Below are 16,783 nucleotides of genomic sequence, written 5' to 3' on the forward strand. Positions count from 1 at the left end.
TCTTCTTCTTCTTCTTCTTCTTCTTCTTCTTCTTCTTCTTCTTCTTCCTCCTCCTCCTCCTCCTCCTCCTCCTCCTCCTCCTTCTTCTTTTGTTGGATACAGGGTCCTGCTCTGTCACCCAGGCTGGACTGCAGTGGCATCATCATAGCTTACTGCAGTCTCAAATTCCTGGGCTTCATTGATCCTTTCACCTCAGCTTCCCAATTAGCTGGGAGTATAGGTACACATTGCCATGCCTCATGCCTGGCTTTTTTTTTTTTGAGATGGAGTCTCACTCTGTAGTCCAGGCTGGAGTATAGTGGCATGATCTCAGCTCACTGCAACCTCTGCCTCCCAGGCTCAAGCAATTCCCCTTCCTCAGCCTCCTGAGTAGCTGAGATTACAGGTGTGTGCCACCATGTCCAGCTGATTTCTGTATTTTTAGTAGAGATGAGTTTTTGCCATGTTGGCCAGGCTGATCCTGAAGTCCTGACCTCAAGTGATCCACCCTCCTTGGCCTCCCAAAGTGCTGTGATTACAGGCATGGGCCACCATGTCTGGCCGCTGGCTAATTTTCATATTTTTTGTAGAGACAGAGATCTCATTTTGTTGCCCAGGCTGATCTGAAACTCCTGGGCCTGAGAAATTTTTCTGCTTTGGCCTCCCAAAGTCCTGGGATTACAGGCGTGAGCCACCATACCTGACTCGCAACCAATTTTTAGTATTCGTACCGTTTCCAAAATTCCTCTTGTTACTGATTTCTAGTTTTATTTCATTAGATATGAAAAGATACTTTACATGATTTAGGCTTTTTAAGAGTTGTTGAGACTTGTTTTGGCTTAACACATAGTCTTTCCTCCATAGTGTCCCACTTGCTGATGAGAGGAACGTGTAATCTGCAGCTGTTCGATGAAATGTTCCGTAAATGTCTGTTAGGTCCTGTGAGGTCTTTTGTAACAAATCTAGAATAGCCTTCGGTGAAGCTCATGGAAAGTCAAAAGCTCCGGGAGAGATTTTGCTTATCTTGTGAAGAAAGTTGATAGACTCTGAATGACAGTGGTATTCTCTGAGTATGAGTAACACATTTCAGACTTTGGTCTTGCTACATGCATATGAGGGATTTGTTTAGTAGGTGGGTCCCTTAAGAAAATTGACACCAAGTCATTTAAGTACCAGGCAAAGGGGGAAAAGAAGAAATAGGTGTATTTTTCCATTCATTCATTCATTCATTCACTTCTTTAGTCACTGTTTCTTGTGAGCCTGCCTCGTCCCCTGAGCTAGAAGCTTAGTCTGGCAGGGACAGAAAAATAAAACAATTATAATATGGTATGTAATTAGTCTTTTGTTAGAAAGACAAACATGGTACCATGGAAACACTTTAGAGAAGAAGACAAATGATTCAGGGAGGAGGGGATGAGGGATACCAAAGAAAGTAACACTTGCATCCAGGTGCAGAGGTGCCACAAGCTTCTGCCATTCATCTGGCTCCTTCTAGGAGTGAGCAAGCCTGGGGTTGGAGTCTGCCTCAGCCTCTGGACTTAACCCAGGCCCTCCATCCTCTGTAGTGTTTAAAGAATTCATGCGCTCTATGCTCTACATTTTGCTTAATTAGGCAAACACTTGAAGTTAATTACCTGGCAATGCCTTATGGGTTAGTCATGCTACTCCCAGGGCTGGCCATTTAGAAGGTTCCTGGAGAGTGACTTGGGTCAGCGTGTGCTGACTCTGCACTGAACAGGAGATGGGAGGAGGAAGTTGGGGAAGGGAGGGCGTCAGAGGGTCTGGAACATGACCCCTACCAGAGCTGGGAAGGATTTAGCTCACATCAAGGTGTTGGGGCTTTATGCATGGCTCTGAAGTCAGACTGACCAGCCCCAATGCCCCACCTCACCCCTCGGTTAACTTCCCAGCAAACCTTTCCACCTCTCTGAGTCTCAGATTTGTACTGCTCCTACCCTCCTGTTCCTATGCCTGTCTCTTTCCTTGTATCCACGTGTCTTAAGAGAGGTTTTCAGTTTTTGTAAAATTGCACTTATTATGGAATAATTAATTTCTTCCAAATTTTATGAAGCCCAGATTTGAATAACTGATAATAAGAATAAAATAGCCAGAGTGACCACCTTGGGGGAAGTCCAGTCTGTAATAAAGATGCTTGTTGATTTCATGACCGTGTGGACATGTACAGCTTCTTTTACAATATGAAAGTGAGGTCTTCCATCGATACCTTTGGAGACCTTGAGGGACCTGAGAGATTTTCAGTTTAAAAAGAAAAAGTTTTTCTCAGCCTCCATTTTACAGAGGAGGAAACTGGGACCTAGAGAATTAGCAGCAAATCCAGAACTTGACACAAACCCCATAAGCTCAGTCAAGGGATTTTGACTCTACAACTGAAGCCTTCCTCTGTCCTCCTCTCTTCAGTGTGTGTGTGCTGGAAACACAAGTTTTCTGGAGAGGGATCTGCTGAAAGGAAGCCACAATAGGCTGGGTTACCCAATCAGACGCTATATTTTAAAATATAACATCTCTGTCTCTGAATATTTCCACCAAATAATTTAATCAAACTGGGAGGGATGATGCTTGCTGAAAGCAATATTTGTATTCTGCATTCCTAAACTGTGCCAGATGCAAGGAAGTGGACAGCTATGGCTTTATCCGCTCAGCCCTCTCCTCTCTTGTCAGTTGAGCACAGCCTGACCAATCAGAATCCCTCCTGGGAGGCTTTCCAAGATCGGCAGTGTCACTTTTGTAAAAACGTGAGCCAGAAGCTGTAGGAAATGCTGAACCCTCGCTGGGTGGTGAAAGTCCATCCGCAGAGAGTGTTAATGCCATCAGCCCTCAGAGAGAGGCCGAGAGAGAATTCTGGGGGTATTGGCCTCTTTGGTTTTTATTTTCTTTGGAGCTTAATTGTACATCTGCTTTTCTGTGGGTACAGGGACCTCCCAATAAATTCTCAACCACACCTAAGCTAGTTCATTGTGTAGCTCCGTCCCTTGCAACTCCAGCATCCTGACAGGATCACATTCCAGTAAACGCTAATGCTGCTTTTTTCTCCTTTTAACTACTCATGCTGAGCATCTCTGATACACAAGGCATGATGCTGGGCATTTTTTTAATGTGGAATTTCCTCTTAGCAACTGCATGGTGAGGTCAGAGTTATTCATTCGACATTTGCAAGGAAGAGACAGACTCAGAGCAATTCAGTACTTTTCACACTCACTGCAGTCACTGTGATGAATTACCACAACTTGGTGGCTGTGAAACAGCAGAAATTTGTTCTCTCTCAGTTCCAGAGGCCAGAAGTCAAAAATCAATGTGTCAGCAGTGGGTGTTCCCTCCTGAGGCTCTAGGGGAAACTATGCCCCTTGCTTTTTCCACCTTCTTGTGGTAGCCTGCATTCCTTGGCTTGAGGCTACGTCACTCCCATCTCTGCCTCCATGGTCACCTTGCCTCCTTCTCTTCTGTCTGTGTCAAATCTCCCTCTGCCTGTCTCTTATAAGGACATGTGCCATCGGATGTAGGGTTCATTCAGATAATTCAGGATGATTTCCCCATCGCAAAATTCTTAACTTCATGACATCTGCAAACATTATTTTTCCAAATAAGATCGCATTCACAGATTCCAGGATTAGGATGTGGACACGTCTCTGGTTGGGGGGATCACTGTTCAACCCCTACACTCACATCACTAGGAGCTTCAGAGCAGGCACCAAATCCAGTCTACCCAAATCTCTGACCAGGGCCCTTTCCAGCCAATGACACAGGTCCCAATAGGAAGAGGGACTTAGAGTCACAGAATTGAGGGTTACCCAGACCCCCTTTTATAATCTCCTCTCTTTAATTTAAGATGGTAAAACTGCAAGGCACAGTAAGTGATTTGCACCAAATCTCATATCCATCCTTGCCAGAATCATCCACAATCTTCACATGCCATAAGACAAATTCAACCTCACTTCCAGAAGATCCAGAACTCCCTTTCTTCAAGGGTGTGACCTGGAACTAGCTCATTAGTTCATCCTAGAGGACCCTAGGATTTTATTGTTATTATTTGCCTTTTTTGATAGAGGGAGAAGCATCCCTTTGCAGACAATCATCGTGGTCCACGTTATACAGGGGTTAGCCCTGTGTTTGACAGATTGCTTACTACACTTTATTAGAGCCCATTACAATTTCCAACATTTGTCATATGAAAATGCCTTCTAACAAATACCAGCTTGTTAGAGAATGGCTGTTAGCAGGATAAATTGGTCTTGCTTTGCTCCTACCTCGTCAACTCCAACCCTAGCACCTAATCAAACTTTGACAATCAAAACCCGATATAGGTTTCCTAATGGATGCAAAACAGGTGGGGAAAGCACGGTCCACTGCAGTAGCATCCAGAGAACACAAAATATATCAACTTCCACTCCTACAGTACAGGCTTGCTTCCCCACAAAGCTGGACAAGAAGCAGAGCTAAATGAACCATCTCTTTCTGTGCAAGCTATTACCAGCTAAATGTCTTTAAAAAAAAAAATCCAGAGCAGCCCGTATTGAGCTTCCATCCTAATGAAATGCAGTCTGGTTGAAGTGTTGCTGGTTATACAAGGCCCGGTGCAGAAATCCTGATCAAAGCCTCTTGGCATGTGAAGTCATCAGTAATTCGACAGCTTATTTGGGTGAAAAGAGCTCCTTTCTGGCTGTTTCACTTCAGGCCCACCCCAGAGAGGGGCACAACTCAAGCAAACAAGACTGCTGGCAAATCAAGACGCCTCTTCCCAAGATGTGATACGAAACACAAGTCAGCAGCAGCAGCCAGATGCAGCGATAAGGTTGCGCGGGGGGAGCTGGTGTGTACATCACACATGCTATTTGCATGTATGTCATCTGTTCTGGTGAGACTGAGACGTGCTTCACAGATACATGAGCAGTGGCCTTTTGACCTGTACGAGGCTGAGAGCAGCTCTCCCCAGGAGCCGTTGCTCTTCCAGGGAAGGAGCGGTGACAGTGTAAGCAATGAAGACAATGAGGTGCTCCTGGTCACTCCTGAATTTCATTAAATGTTTCCTGATACCTGCTTGTGCCAGGCATGATGCTGGTTCCTGGCTATAAATATTCACAACCTCTACCCTTTATGAGCTCACAATCTAGCTGAAAAGATGAAATATCAGAATACCATTACAATTCACTTAGTCAGTGCTATGACAGGGCAGTCCTAAGCTATGAGGACACAGAGGGCCCTAACTTGGTGCTGGTTAGATAAAGAACGCTGCTCAGCTGAAGGGACAGTAGCCAAGCAAAAACAGTGGAGAGGCCAGGGAGCGGGGAAACGGAAGTGCATACTCTTCCCAAGCAAACTCCTCTCCAAAGTGGTTTGTTTTTAGCATTTAAAGGTAACGTTTATTGACATATCATCATTAAGACTATACTAGAATATATTAGCAGAGGTTGGGCGCATTGGCTCATGCCTATAATCCTAGCACTTTGGGAGGCCGAGGTGGGTAGATCACCTCAGGTCAGGAGTTTGAGACCAGCCTGGACAGAGAAACCCTGTCTCTACTGAAAATACAAAAATTAGCTGGGTGTGGTGGCGGGCACCTGTAATGCCAGCTACTTGGGAGGCTGAGGCAGGAAAATCAATTGAACCCGGGAGGCAGAGGTTGCAGTGAACCAAGATCATGCCATTGCACTCCAGCCTGAGTGACAAGATTGAAACTTTGTCTCGAAAAAAAAAAATTAGCAGAAAAATTGTCTAGTGTATGATCAGACTGTGTTATGTGCAGAAAAGGTGGTAGAAGGGTAAAACATTATTTTTATGTTTGCTTTTTAAATATTCAATTGCATAGTCATACACCCTATAGCCCTATTCCTAGAAGTACACCCTCTGGCAGTAGAATCTGGTTATGCCTTTGTCTCCCAAATGAGGTAAGTAGGTGAAGAGGAGTGGAGGCAGAGAATAAGGGAGGGGAGGATGGACCAAGCTGAGGCAAGAGTATATGCAAAGGCACTGGGGTAGGAAGGCCCATAGCAGAGTTGACAAACCCTGAACACATCTATTTGGCTGAAATGAAGATTTTGTTTAAGGGAATCCTGAGAGAAAATATTTGAGGAAGAGATTAGGGCCAGTTGTAAGGGTTTTTGATATCAAGCCAAAGATTTGGGTTGGGCTTTCTTTGGTAATAAATGGGAAACACAGCTTCTGAGAAAAGGGCTGGCAGACTCCAAGTTTTGCTTTATGTACTTGACAGTGAAGTGAACCCTGTTCTAGGTTCTGGGAGAGGCACAAAATTTAACGACGTTATATCCCTAAAGGACTTAATAATTCTGATCAGGAGAGAAAAGGCATACATCCAGCACCAACTAGAAAATGATTACAAGTTCATATTAACAAGCATGTCCTAGTCCGGTCTTGCACTAGCAGTTGGTCCCCAGGATCCCAAATCACTTTCCCTTCTAGAATTTCAGTTTTCTGATCTTTGAAATGGGCATTATTCTCCCTACTGCATGAAGAATAGTAAGCAGGTATTCTGTGTAAAGCTAGGATCTGCCAAGTCATAGATTCAGAACAAATGGAGTTTTTGTATTGAAAGGTAAGTTTATAATCTTTGATAGGTCAAATAATAATTTTCTTTCTTTTTTTTTTTCCTTTTTTCTTAAAAAAAAAATACTGGGATACATGTGCAGAACGTGCAGGTTTGTTACATAGATGTACGTGTGCCGTGGTGGTTTGCTGCACCTATTAACCCATCCTCTAAGTTCCCTCCCCTCACCCCCCATCCCCCAACAGGCCCTGGTGTGTGTTGTTCCCCTCTTTGTGTCCATGTGTTCTCAATGTTCAACTCCCACTTATGAGTGAGAACATGTGGTGTTTGGTTTTCTGTTCCTCTGTTAGTTTGCCGAGGATGATGGCTTCCAGCTTCATCCATGTCCCTGCAAAGGACATGATCTCATTCCTTTTTATGGTCGCATAGTATTCCATGGTGTATATGTACTACATTTTGTTTATTCACTCTATCATTGTTGGGCACTTGAGTTGGTTTCATGTCTTTGCTATTGTAAATAGTGCTGCAGTAAACACATGTGTACATGTGTCTTTATAGTAGAATGGTTTATATTCCTTTGGGTATATACCCAGTAATGAGATTGCTGGGTCAAATAGTATTTCTGGTTCTAGATTACTGAGGAATCACCATACTGTCTTCCACAATGGTTAAACTAATTTACATTCCTACCAGCAGCCTCGCCAGCATTTATTGTTTCCTGACTTTTTAGTAATCACCATTCTGACTGGCATGAGATGGTATCTCATTGTACATTTCTCTGATGACCAGTGATGTTAAGCTTTTTTTTCATGTTTGTTGTCTGCATAAATGTCTTCTTTTGAGATGTGTCTGTTCATATCCTTTGCCCATTTTTTGATTTTTTTTTTTTCTTGAAAATGTGTTTAAGTTCCTTGTAGATTCTGGATATTAAACCTTTGTCAGATGGGTAGACTGCAAAAATTTTCTCCCAGTCTGTAGGTTGACTGTTTACTCTAATGGTAGTTTATTTTGTTGTGCAGAAGCTCTTTAGTTTAAGTAGACCCTTTATGTCAATTCTGACTTTTGTTGAAATTGGTTTTGGTGTTTTTGTCATGATGTGTTTACCTATGCCTATGTCCTGAATGGTATTGCCTAGGTTTTCTTTTAGGGTTTTTATGGTTTGGGGTTTTATATTTAAGTCTTCAATCCATCTTGAGTTAATTTTGGTATAAGGTGTAAGCAAGGGGTCTAGTTTAAGTTTTCTGCTTATGGCTGGCCAGTTTTCCTAGCACCATTTACTGAATAGGAGATCCTTTCCCCATTGGCTGCTTTTGTCAGGTTTGTCAAAGATCAGATGGTTGTAGATGTGTGGTGTTATTTCTGAGGTCTCTGTTCTGTTCCATTGGTCTGTGTCTCTGTTTTGGTACCATTAGCGTGCTGCTTTGGTTACTGTAGCCTTGTAGTATAGTTTGAAGTCAGGTAGCATGATCCAGCTTTGTTCTTTGTGCTTAGGATTGTCTTGGCTATACGGGGCCTTCTTTGATTCCATATGAAATTTAAAATAGTTTTTCTAATTTTGTGAAGAATGTCAGTGGTAGTTTGATGAGAATAGCATTGAATCTATAAATGACTTTGGGCGGTATGGCCTTTTTCATGATACTGATTGTTCCTATCCATGAGGATGGAATGTTTTTCAATTTGTTTGTGTCCTCTCTTGTTTCCTTGAGCATTCGTTTGTAGTTCTCCTTGAAGAGATCCCTCATATCCCTTGTTAGCTGTGTTCCTAGGTATTTTATTCTCTTTGTAGCAATTATGAATGGGAGTTCATTCATGATTTGACTCTCTGTTTGCCTATTGTTTGTGTAAAGGAATGCTTGTGATTTTTGCACTTTGATTTTGTATCCTGAGACTTTGCTGAAGTTGCTTATCAGTTCAGGAAGTTTTTGGGCTGAGATGATGGGGTTTTCTAAATATAAAATCATGTCATCTGCAAACAGAGACAACTTGACTTCCTCTCTTCCTATTTGAATACCCTTTATTTCTTTCTCTTGCCTGATTGCCCTGGCCAGAACTTCCAATACCATGTTGAATAGGAGTGGTGAGAGAGGACATCCTTGTCTTGTACTGGTTTTCAAAGGGAATGCTTCCAGCTTTTGCCCATTCAATATGATACTGGCTGTGGGTTTGTCCTAAATAGCTCTTATTATTTGGAGATATGTTCCATCAATACCTACTTTACTGAGAGTTTTTCACATGAAGAATGCTGAATTTTATCAAAAGCCTTTTCTGCATCTATTGAGATAATCATTTGGTTTTTGTCTTTGGTTCTGTTTTTGTGATGGATTATGTTTATTGATTTGTATATGTTGAACCAGCCTTGCATCCCAGAGATGAAGCCAACTTGATCGTGGTGGATAAGTTTTTTGATGTGCTGCTGGATTTGGTTTGCCAGTATTTTATTGAGAATTTTCTCATTAATGTTCATCAGGGATAATGGCCTGAAGTTTTCTTTTTCTGTTGTGTCTCTGCCAGGCTTTGGTATCAGGATGATGCTGGCCTTGTAAAAATGAGGTAGGGAAGAGTCCCTCCTTTTCAACTGTTTGGAATAGTTTCAGAAGGAATAGTACCAGCTCCTCTTTGTATTTCTGGTGGAAATCAGCTATGATTCATCCGGTCCCGGGCTTTGTTTGATTGGTAGACTATTAAATTGCTTCAATTTCAGAGCTTGTTATTTGTCTATTCAGGGATTCAACTTCTTCCTGGTTTAGTCTTGGTAGGGTGTATGCATCCTGGAATTTATCCATTTCTTCTAGATTTTCTAGTTTATTTGCGTGGAGGTGTTTATAGTATTCTCTGATGGTAGTTTGTATTTCTGTGCAGTCAGTGGTTATATCTCCTTTATCATTTTTTTATTGTTTCGATTTATTCTTCTCTCACTTCTTTATTAGTCTAGCTAGTGGTATATCTATGTTGTTAATTTTTTCAAAAAACCAGCTCCTGGGTTCATTGATTTTTTGGGGGGTTTTTCGTGTCTCTATCTCCTTCAGTGCTTCTCTGATCTTAGTTACTTCTTGTCTTCTGCTAGCTTTTCAATTAGTTTGCCCTTGCCTCTCTAGCTCTTTTAACTGTTATGTTAGGGTGTCAATTTCAGATCTTTCCAGCTTTCTGATGTGGGCATTTAGTGCTTTAAATTTCCCTCTTAACACTGCATTAGCTATGTCCCAGAGATTTTGGTATGTTGTCTCTTTGTTCTCATTGGTTTCAAAGAACTTCTTGATTTCTGCCTTAATTTCATTATTTACCCGGGAGCTGTTCAGGAGCATGTTGTTCGATTTCCATGGAATTGTGTGGTTTTGAGTAATTTTCTTAATCCTGAGTTTTGATTAATTTGAATGCATTGTGTTCTAAGAGACTGTTTATTATTATTTCAGTTCTTTTGCATTTGCTCAGGAGTGTTTTACTTCCGGTTATGTTGTTGATTTTAGAATAAGTGCCATGTGGCACTGAGAAGAATGTATATTCTGTTGATTTGGGATAGAGGGTTCTGTAGATGTCTACTAGATACACTTGATCCAGAGCTAAGTTAAAGTCCTGAATAACCTTGTTAAATTTTTTCTCATTGGATGGTCTAGTACTGACAGTGGGATGTTAAAGACTCCCACTATTATTGTGTGGGAGTCTAAGTCTCCTTGTAGGTCTCTAAGAACATGTTTTATGAATCTGGGTGCTCCTGTATTGGGTGCATATGTATTTAGAATAGTTAGCTCTTCTTGTTGAATTGTTCCCTTTACCATTATGTAATGCCCTTCATTGTCTTTTTGATCTTTGTTGGTTTAAAGTCTGTTTTGTCAGAGATTAGGATTGCCACCCCTAGCTTTTTTTTTTTTTCCTTTCCATTTTCTTGGTAAATTTTCCTCCATCCCTTTATTTCTAGCCTGTGTGTGTCTTTGCATGTAACATGGGTCTCCTGAGTACACAGTACACTGATGGGTCTTGACCTCTTATCCAATTTGCCAGTCTACATCTTTTAATTGGGCATTTAGCCCATTTACATTTAAGGTTAATATTGTTATGTGTGAATTTGATCCTGTCATCATGATGTTATTTTGTTATTTTGCATACTAGTTGATGCAGTTTATTCATTGTGTCATTGGACTTTACATTTTGGTGCATTTTTGCAGTGGCTGGTACCAGCTTTTCCTTTCCATATTTGGTGTTTCTTTCAGGATCTCTTGCAGGGAAGGCCTGGTGTAACAAAATCCCTCAGCATTTGCTTGTCTGTAAAGGATTTTATATCTCCTTGGCTTATGAAGCTCAGTTTGGCTGGATATGAAGTTCTGGGTTGAAAATTCCTTCTTTTAAGAACGTTGAATATTGTCCCCCAATCTCTTCCGGCTTGTAGAGTTTCTTCTGAGAGGTCTGCTGGTAGTCTGATGGGCTTCCCTTTGTAGGTGACCTGGCCTTTATCTCTGACTGCCCTTAACAGTTTTTCCTTCATTTCAAACTTGGGAAATCTGATCATTATGTGTCTTGGGGTTGATCTTCTCATGGAGTATGTTAATGGCGTTCTCTGTATTTCCTGAATTTGTATGTTGGCCTGTCTTGCTAGGTTGGGGAGGTTCTCCCGGATAAGATTCTGCAGTGTGTTTTCCAGATTGTTTCAATTCTCCCTGTCTCCTTCTTGTATTTAAATCAATTGTAGGTTTGGTCTTTTTATGAAGTCCCATATTTCTTTTTTTTATTATTATACTTTAAGTTCTAGGGTACATTGCACAATGTGCAGGTTTGTTACATAAGTATACATGTGCCATGTTGGTGTGCTGCACCTATTAACTCGTCATTTACATTAGGTGTATCTCCCAATGCTATCCCTCCTCCCTGCCCCCACCCACAACAGGCCCTGGTGTGTGATGTTCCCCTTCCTGTGCCCAAGTGTTCTCATTGTTCAATTCCCACCTGTGAGTGAGAACATGCAGTGTTTGGTTTTATGTCCTTGCGATAGTTTGCTCAGAATGATGGTTTCCACCTTCATCCATGTCCTTACAAAGGACATGAACTCATCCTTTTTTATGACTGCATAGTATTCCATGGTGTATATGTGCCACATTTTCTTAATCCAGTCTATCACTGATGGACATTTGGATTGGTTCCAGTGGACATTTGGGTTGGTTCCAAGTCTTTGCTATTGTGAATAGTGCCACAATAAACATACGTGTGCATGTGTTTTTATAGCAGCATGATTTATAATCCTTTGGGTATATATCCAGTAATGGGATGGCTCGATCAAATGGTATTTCTAGTTCTAGATCCTTGAGGAATCGCCACACTGTCTTCCACAATGGTTGAACTAGTTTACAGTCCCACCAACAGTGTAAAAGTGTTCCTATTTCTCCACATACTTTCCAGCGCCTGTTGTTTCCTGACTTTTTAATGATTGCCATTCTAACTGGTGTGAGACGGTATCTCACTATGGTCTTGATTTGCATTTCTCTGATGGCCAGTGATGATGAGCATTTTTTCATGTATCTGTTGGCTGCATAAATGTCTTCTTCTGAGAAGTGTCTGTTCATATCCTTCACCCACTTTTTGATGGGGTTGCTTTTTTTTTTCTTGTACATTTGTTTGAATTCTTTGTAGATTCTGGATATTAGCCCTTTGTCAGATAAGTAGATTGCAAAAGTTTTCTCCCATTCTGTAGGTTGCCTGTTCACTCTGATGGTAGTTTCTTTTGCTGTGCAGAAGCTTTTTAGTTTAACTAGATCCCATTTATCAATTTTTGCTTTTGTTACCTTTGCTTTTGGTGTTTTAGACATGAAGTCCTTGCCCATGCCTATGTCCTGAATGGTATTACCTAGGTTTTCTTCTATGGTTTTTATGGTTTTAGGTCTAACATTTAAGTCTTTAATACATCTTGAATTAATTTTTGTATAGGATGTAAGGAAGGGATCTAGTTTCAGCTTTCTACATATGGTTAACCAGTTTTCCCAGCACCATTTATTAAATAGGGAATCCTTTCCCCATTTCTTGTTTTTGTCAGGTTTGTCAAAGATCAGATGGTTATACATGTGTGGTATTATTTCTGAGGGCTCTGTTCTGTTCCATTGGTCTATATATCTGTTTTGGTACCAGTACCATGCTGTTTGGGTTACTGTAGCCTTGTAGTACAGTTTGAAGTCAGGTAGCATGATGCCTCCAGCTTTGTTCTTTTGGCTTAGGATTGACTTGGCAATGCGGGCTCTTTTTTGGTTCCATATGAACTTTGAGTAGTTTTTTCCAATTCTGTGAAGAAAGTCATTGGCAGCTTGATAGGGATGGCATTCAATCTATAAATTACCTTCACCAGTATGGCCATTTTCACGATATTGATTCTTCCTATCCATAAGCATGGAAAGTTCTTCTATTTGTTTGTGTCCTCTTTTATTTTATCGAGCAGTGGTTGGTAGTAGTTCTCCTTGAAGAGGTCCTTCACATCCCTTGTAAGTTGGATTCCCAGGTATTTTATTCTCTTTTTAGCAATTGTGAATGGGAGTTCATTCATGATTTGGCTCTCTGTTTGTCTGTTATTGGTATATAGGAATGCTTCTGATTTTTGCACACTGATTTTGTATCCTGAGACTTTGCTAATTGTCAGATTCACCAAAGTTGAAATGAAGGACAAAATGTTAAGGGCAGCCAGAGAGAAAGGTCGGGTTACCCACAAAGGGAAGCCCATCAGACTAACAGCAGATCTCTTGGCAGAAACTCTACAGGCCAGAAGACAGTGGGGGCCAATATTCAGCATTCTTAAAGAAAAGAATTTTCAACCCAGTATTTCATATCCAGCCAAACTAAGCTTCATAAGTGAAGGAGAAATAAAATCCTTTGCAGACAAGCAAATGCTGAGAAATTTTGTCACCACCAGGCCTGCCCTACAAGAGCTCCTGAAGGAAGCACTAAACATGGAGAGGAACAACAACCAGTACCAGCCACTGCAAAAACATGCCAAATTGTAAAGACCATCGATTCTAGAAAGAAACTGCATCAACTAACAAGCAAAATAACCAACTAACATCACAATGACAGGATCAATTCATACATAACAATATTAACCTTAAATGTAAATGGAGTAAATGCTCCAATTAAAAGACACAGACTGGCAAAGTGGATAAAGAGTAAGACCCATCAGTGTGCTGTATTCAGGAGACACATCTCACGTGCACAGACACACATAATCTCAAAACAAAGGGATGGAGGAAGGTCTACCAAGCAAATAGAAAACAAAAAAAGGCAGGGGTTGCAATCCTAGTCTCTGATAAAACAGACTTTAAACCAACAAAGATCAAAAGAGGCAAAGAAGGCCATTATATAATGATAAAGGGATCAATTCAACAAGAAGAGCTAACTATCCTAAATATATATGCACCCAATACAGAAGCACCCAGATTCATAAAACAAGTCTTTAAAGACCTACAAGGAGACTTAAACTCCCATACAATAATAATGGGAGACTTTAACACCCCACTGTGAACATTAGACATATCAATGGACAGAAAATTAAAAAGGATATCCAGGAATTGAACTCAGCTCTGCACCAAGCAGACCTAATAGACATTTACAGAACTCTGCACCCCAAATCAATAGAATATACATTCTTCTCAGCACCACATTGTACTTATTCCAAAATTGACCACATAGTTGGAAGCAAAGCACTCCTCAGCAAATGTAAAAGATCAGAAATTATAACAAACTGTCTCTCAGACCACAGTGCAATCAAACTAGAACTCAGGATTAAGAAACTCACCCAAAACTGCTCAACTACATGGAAACTGAACAATCTGCTCCTGAATGACTACTGGGTACCTAACGAAATGAAGGCAGAAATAAAGATGTTCTTTGAAACCAGTGAGAACAAAGACACTACATACCAGAATCTCTGGGACACATTTAAAGCAGTGTGTAGAGGGAAATTTATAGCACTAAATGTCCACAAGAGAAAGCCGGAAAGATCTAAAATTGACACTCTAACATCACAATTAAAAGAACTAGAGAAGCAAGAGCAAACACATTCAAAAGCTAGCAGAAGGCAAGAAATAACTAAGATCAGAGCAGAACTGAAGGAGATAGAGACACAAAAATCCCTTCAAAAAATCAATGAATCCAGGAGCTGGTTTTTTGAAAAGATCAACAAAATTGATATACTGCTAGCAAGACTAATAAAGAAGAAAAGAGAAAAGAATCAAATAGATGCAATAAAAAGTGGTAAAGGGGATATCACCACTGATCCCACAGAAATACAAACTACCATCAGAGAATACTATAAACACCTCTATGCAAATAAACTAGAAAATCTAGAATAAATGGATAAATTCCTGGACACATACACCCTCCCAAGACTGAACCAGGAAGAAGTTGAATCTCTGAATAGACCAATAACAGGCTCTGAAATTGAGGCAATAATTAATAGCCTACCAACCAATAAAAGTCCAGGACCAGATGAATTCACAGCTGAATTCTACCGGAGGTACAAGGAGGAGCTGGTACCATTCCTTCTGAAACTATTCCAATCAATAGAAAAAGAAGGAATCCTCCCTAACTCATTTTATGAGGCCAGCATCATCCAGATACCAAAGCCTGGCAGAGACACAACAAAAATAGAGAATTTTAGACCAGTATCCCTGATGAACATCGATGCAAAAATCCTAAATAAAATACTGGCAAACTGAATCCAGCAGCACGTCAAAAAGCTTATCCACCATGATCAAGTGGGCTTCATCCCTGGGATGCAAGGCTGGTTCAACATATGCAAATCAATAAACATAATCCAGCCTATAAACAGAACCAAAGACAAAAACCAAATGATTATCTCAATAGATGCAGAAAAGGCCTTTGACAAAATTCAACAGCCCTTCATGCTAAAAGCTCTCAATAAATTAGGTATTGATGGGATGTATCCCAAAATAATAAGAGCTATTTATGACAAACCCACAGCCAATATCATACTGAATGGCTAAAAACTGGAAGCATTCCCTTTGAAAATGGGCACAAGACAGGGATGCCCTCTCTCACCACTCCTGTTCAACATAATGTTGGAAGTTCTGGCCAGGGAAATCAGGCAGGAAAAAGAAATAAAGGGTATTCAATTAGGAAAAGAGGAAGTCAAATTGTGCCTGTTTGCAGATGACATGATTGTATATTTAGAAAACCCCATTGTCTCAACCCAAAATCTCCTTAAGCTGATAAGCAACTTCAGCGAAGTCCCATATTTCTTAAAAGCTTTCTTCATTTCTTTTCATTCTTTTTTCTCTATTCTTGTCTGCCTGTCTTATTTCAGTAAGGTGGTCTTCGATCTCTGATATCCTTTCTTCCGCTTGGTCAGTTTGGCTGTTGATACTTGCGTATGCTTCACGAAGTTCTCGTGCTGTGTTTTTCCATTCCATCAGGTCATTTATGTTCCTCTCTAAACTGGTTATTCTAGTTAGCAATTCTCCTAACGTTTTGTCAAGGTTCTCAGCTTCTTTGCATTGGGTTAGAACATGCTCCTTTAGCTCAGCATAGTTTTTTATTATCCATTTCCTGAAGCCTACTTCTGTCGATTCGTCCATCTGATCCTCTGTCTAGTTCTGCGCCCTTGATGGAGAGAGGTTGCAATTATTTGGAGAAGACGTACTCTGGCCTTTTGGATTTTCGGCATTTTTTTCATTTATTCTTTCTCATCTTTACGAGTTTGTCTCTTTTCAGTCTTGGAGGCTGCTGATGCTTGGATGGGGTTTTTGTGGGGGCCTCTTTTTTGTTGCTGTTGATGTTATAGTTGTTGCTTCCTGCATGTTTGTTATTCTTGCAATAGTCAGGTCCCTATTTTCCAGTGCTGCTGCAGTTTGCTGGGGGTTCACTTCAGGCCCTACTCATCTGATTCACTCCTGTGCTTGGATATGTCACTTAAGGAGGCTGGAGAAGAGCAAAGATGGGCATCTCCTTCTTCTGGGACCTCTCATCTCGAGGGGCACCAACCTGATGCCAGTAGGATCGCTCCTGTATAGGGTGTCTGACAACCCTGGTTGCAGGGTCTCACCCAGTTGGGTGGCACAGGGAGCAGGACCCGTTTAATGAAGTATTTTGTCCCTTGATGGAGGGGGTGTGTTTTGCTAGAGGGAAACCTACTCGTCTGGGCTGCCTGGATTCCTCACAACTACCAAGAGGAGAGGCTAAGTCAGCGGTGTGCAGAGACTCTGGCCACCCCTCCCACTACGGGTTCAGGCCCAGGGAGATCTGAATTTTGTCCCTGAGACTCTGGTGGGAGTTATTGGAGTTCCTGCAGGGAATCCCCTTCCA

This window comes from Piliocolobus tephrosceles, chromosome 4, assembly GCF_002776525.5.
Source record: "Piliocolobus tephrosceles isolate RC106 chromosome 4, ASM277652v3, whole genome shotgun sequence".
NCBI classification, from domain to species: domain Eukaryota; kingdom Metazoa; phylum Chordata; class Mammalia; order Primates; family Cercopithecidae; genus Piliocolobus; species Piliocolobus tephrosceles.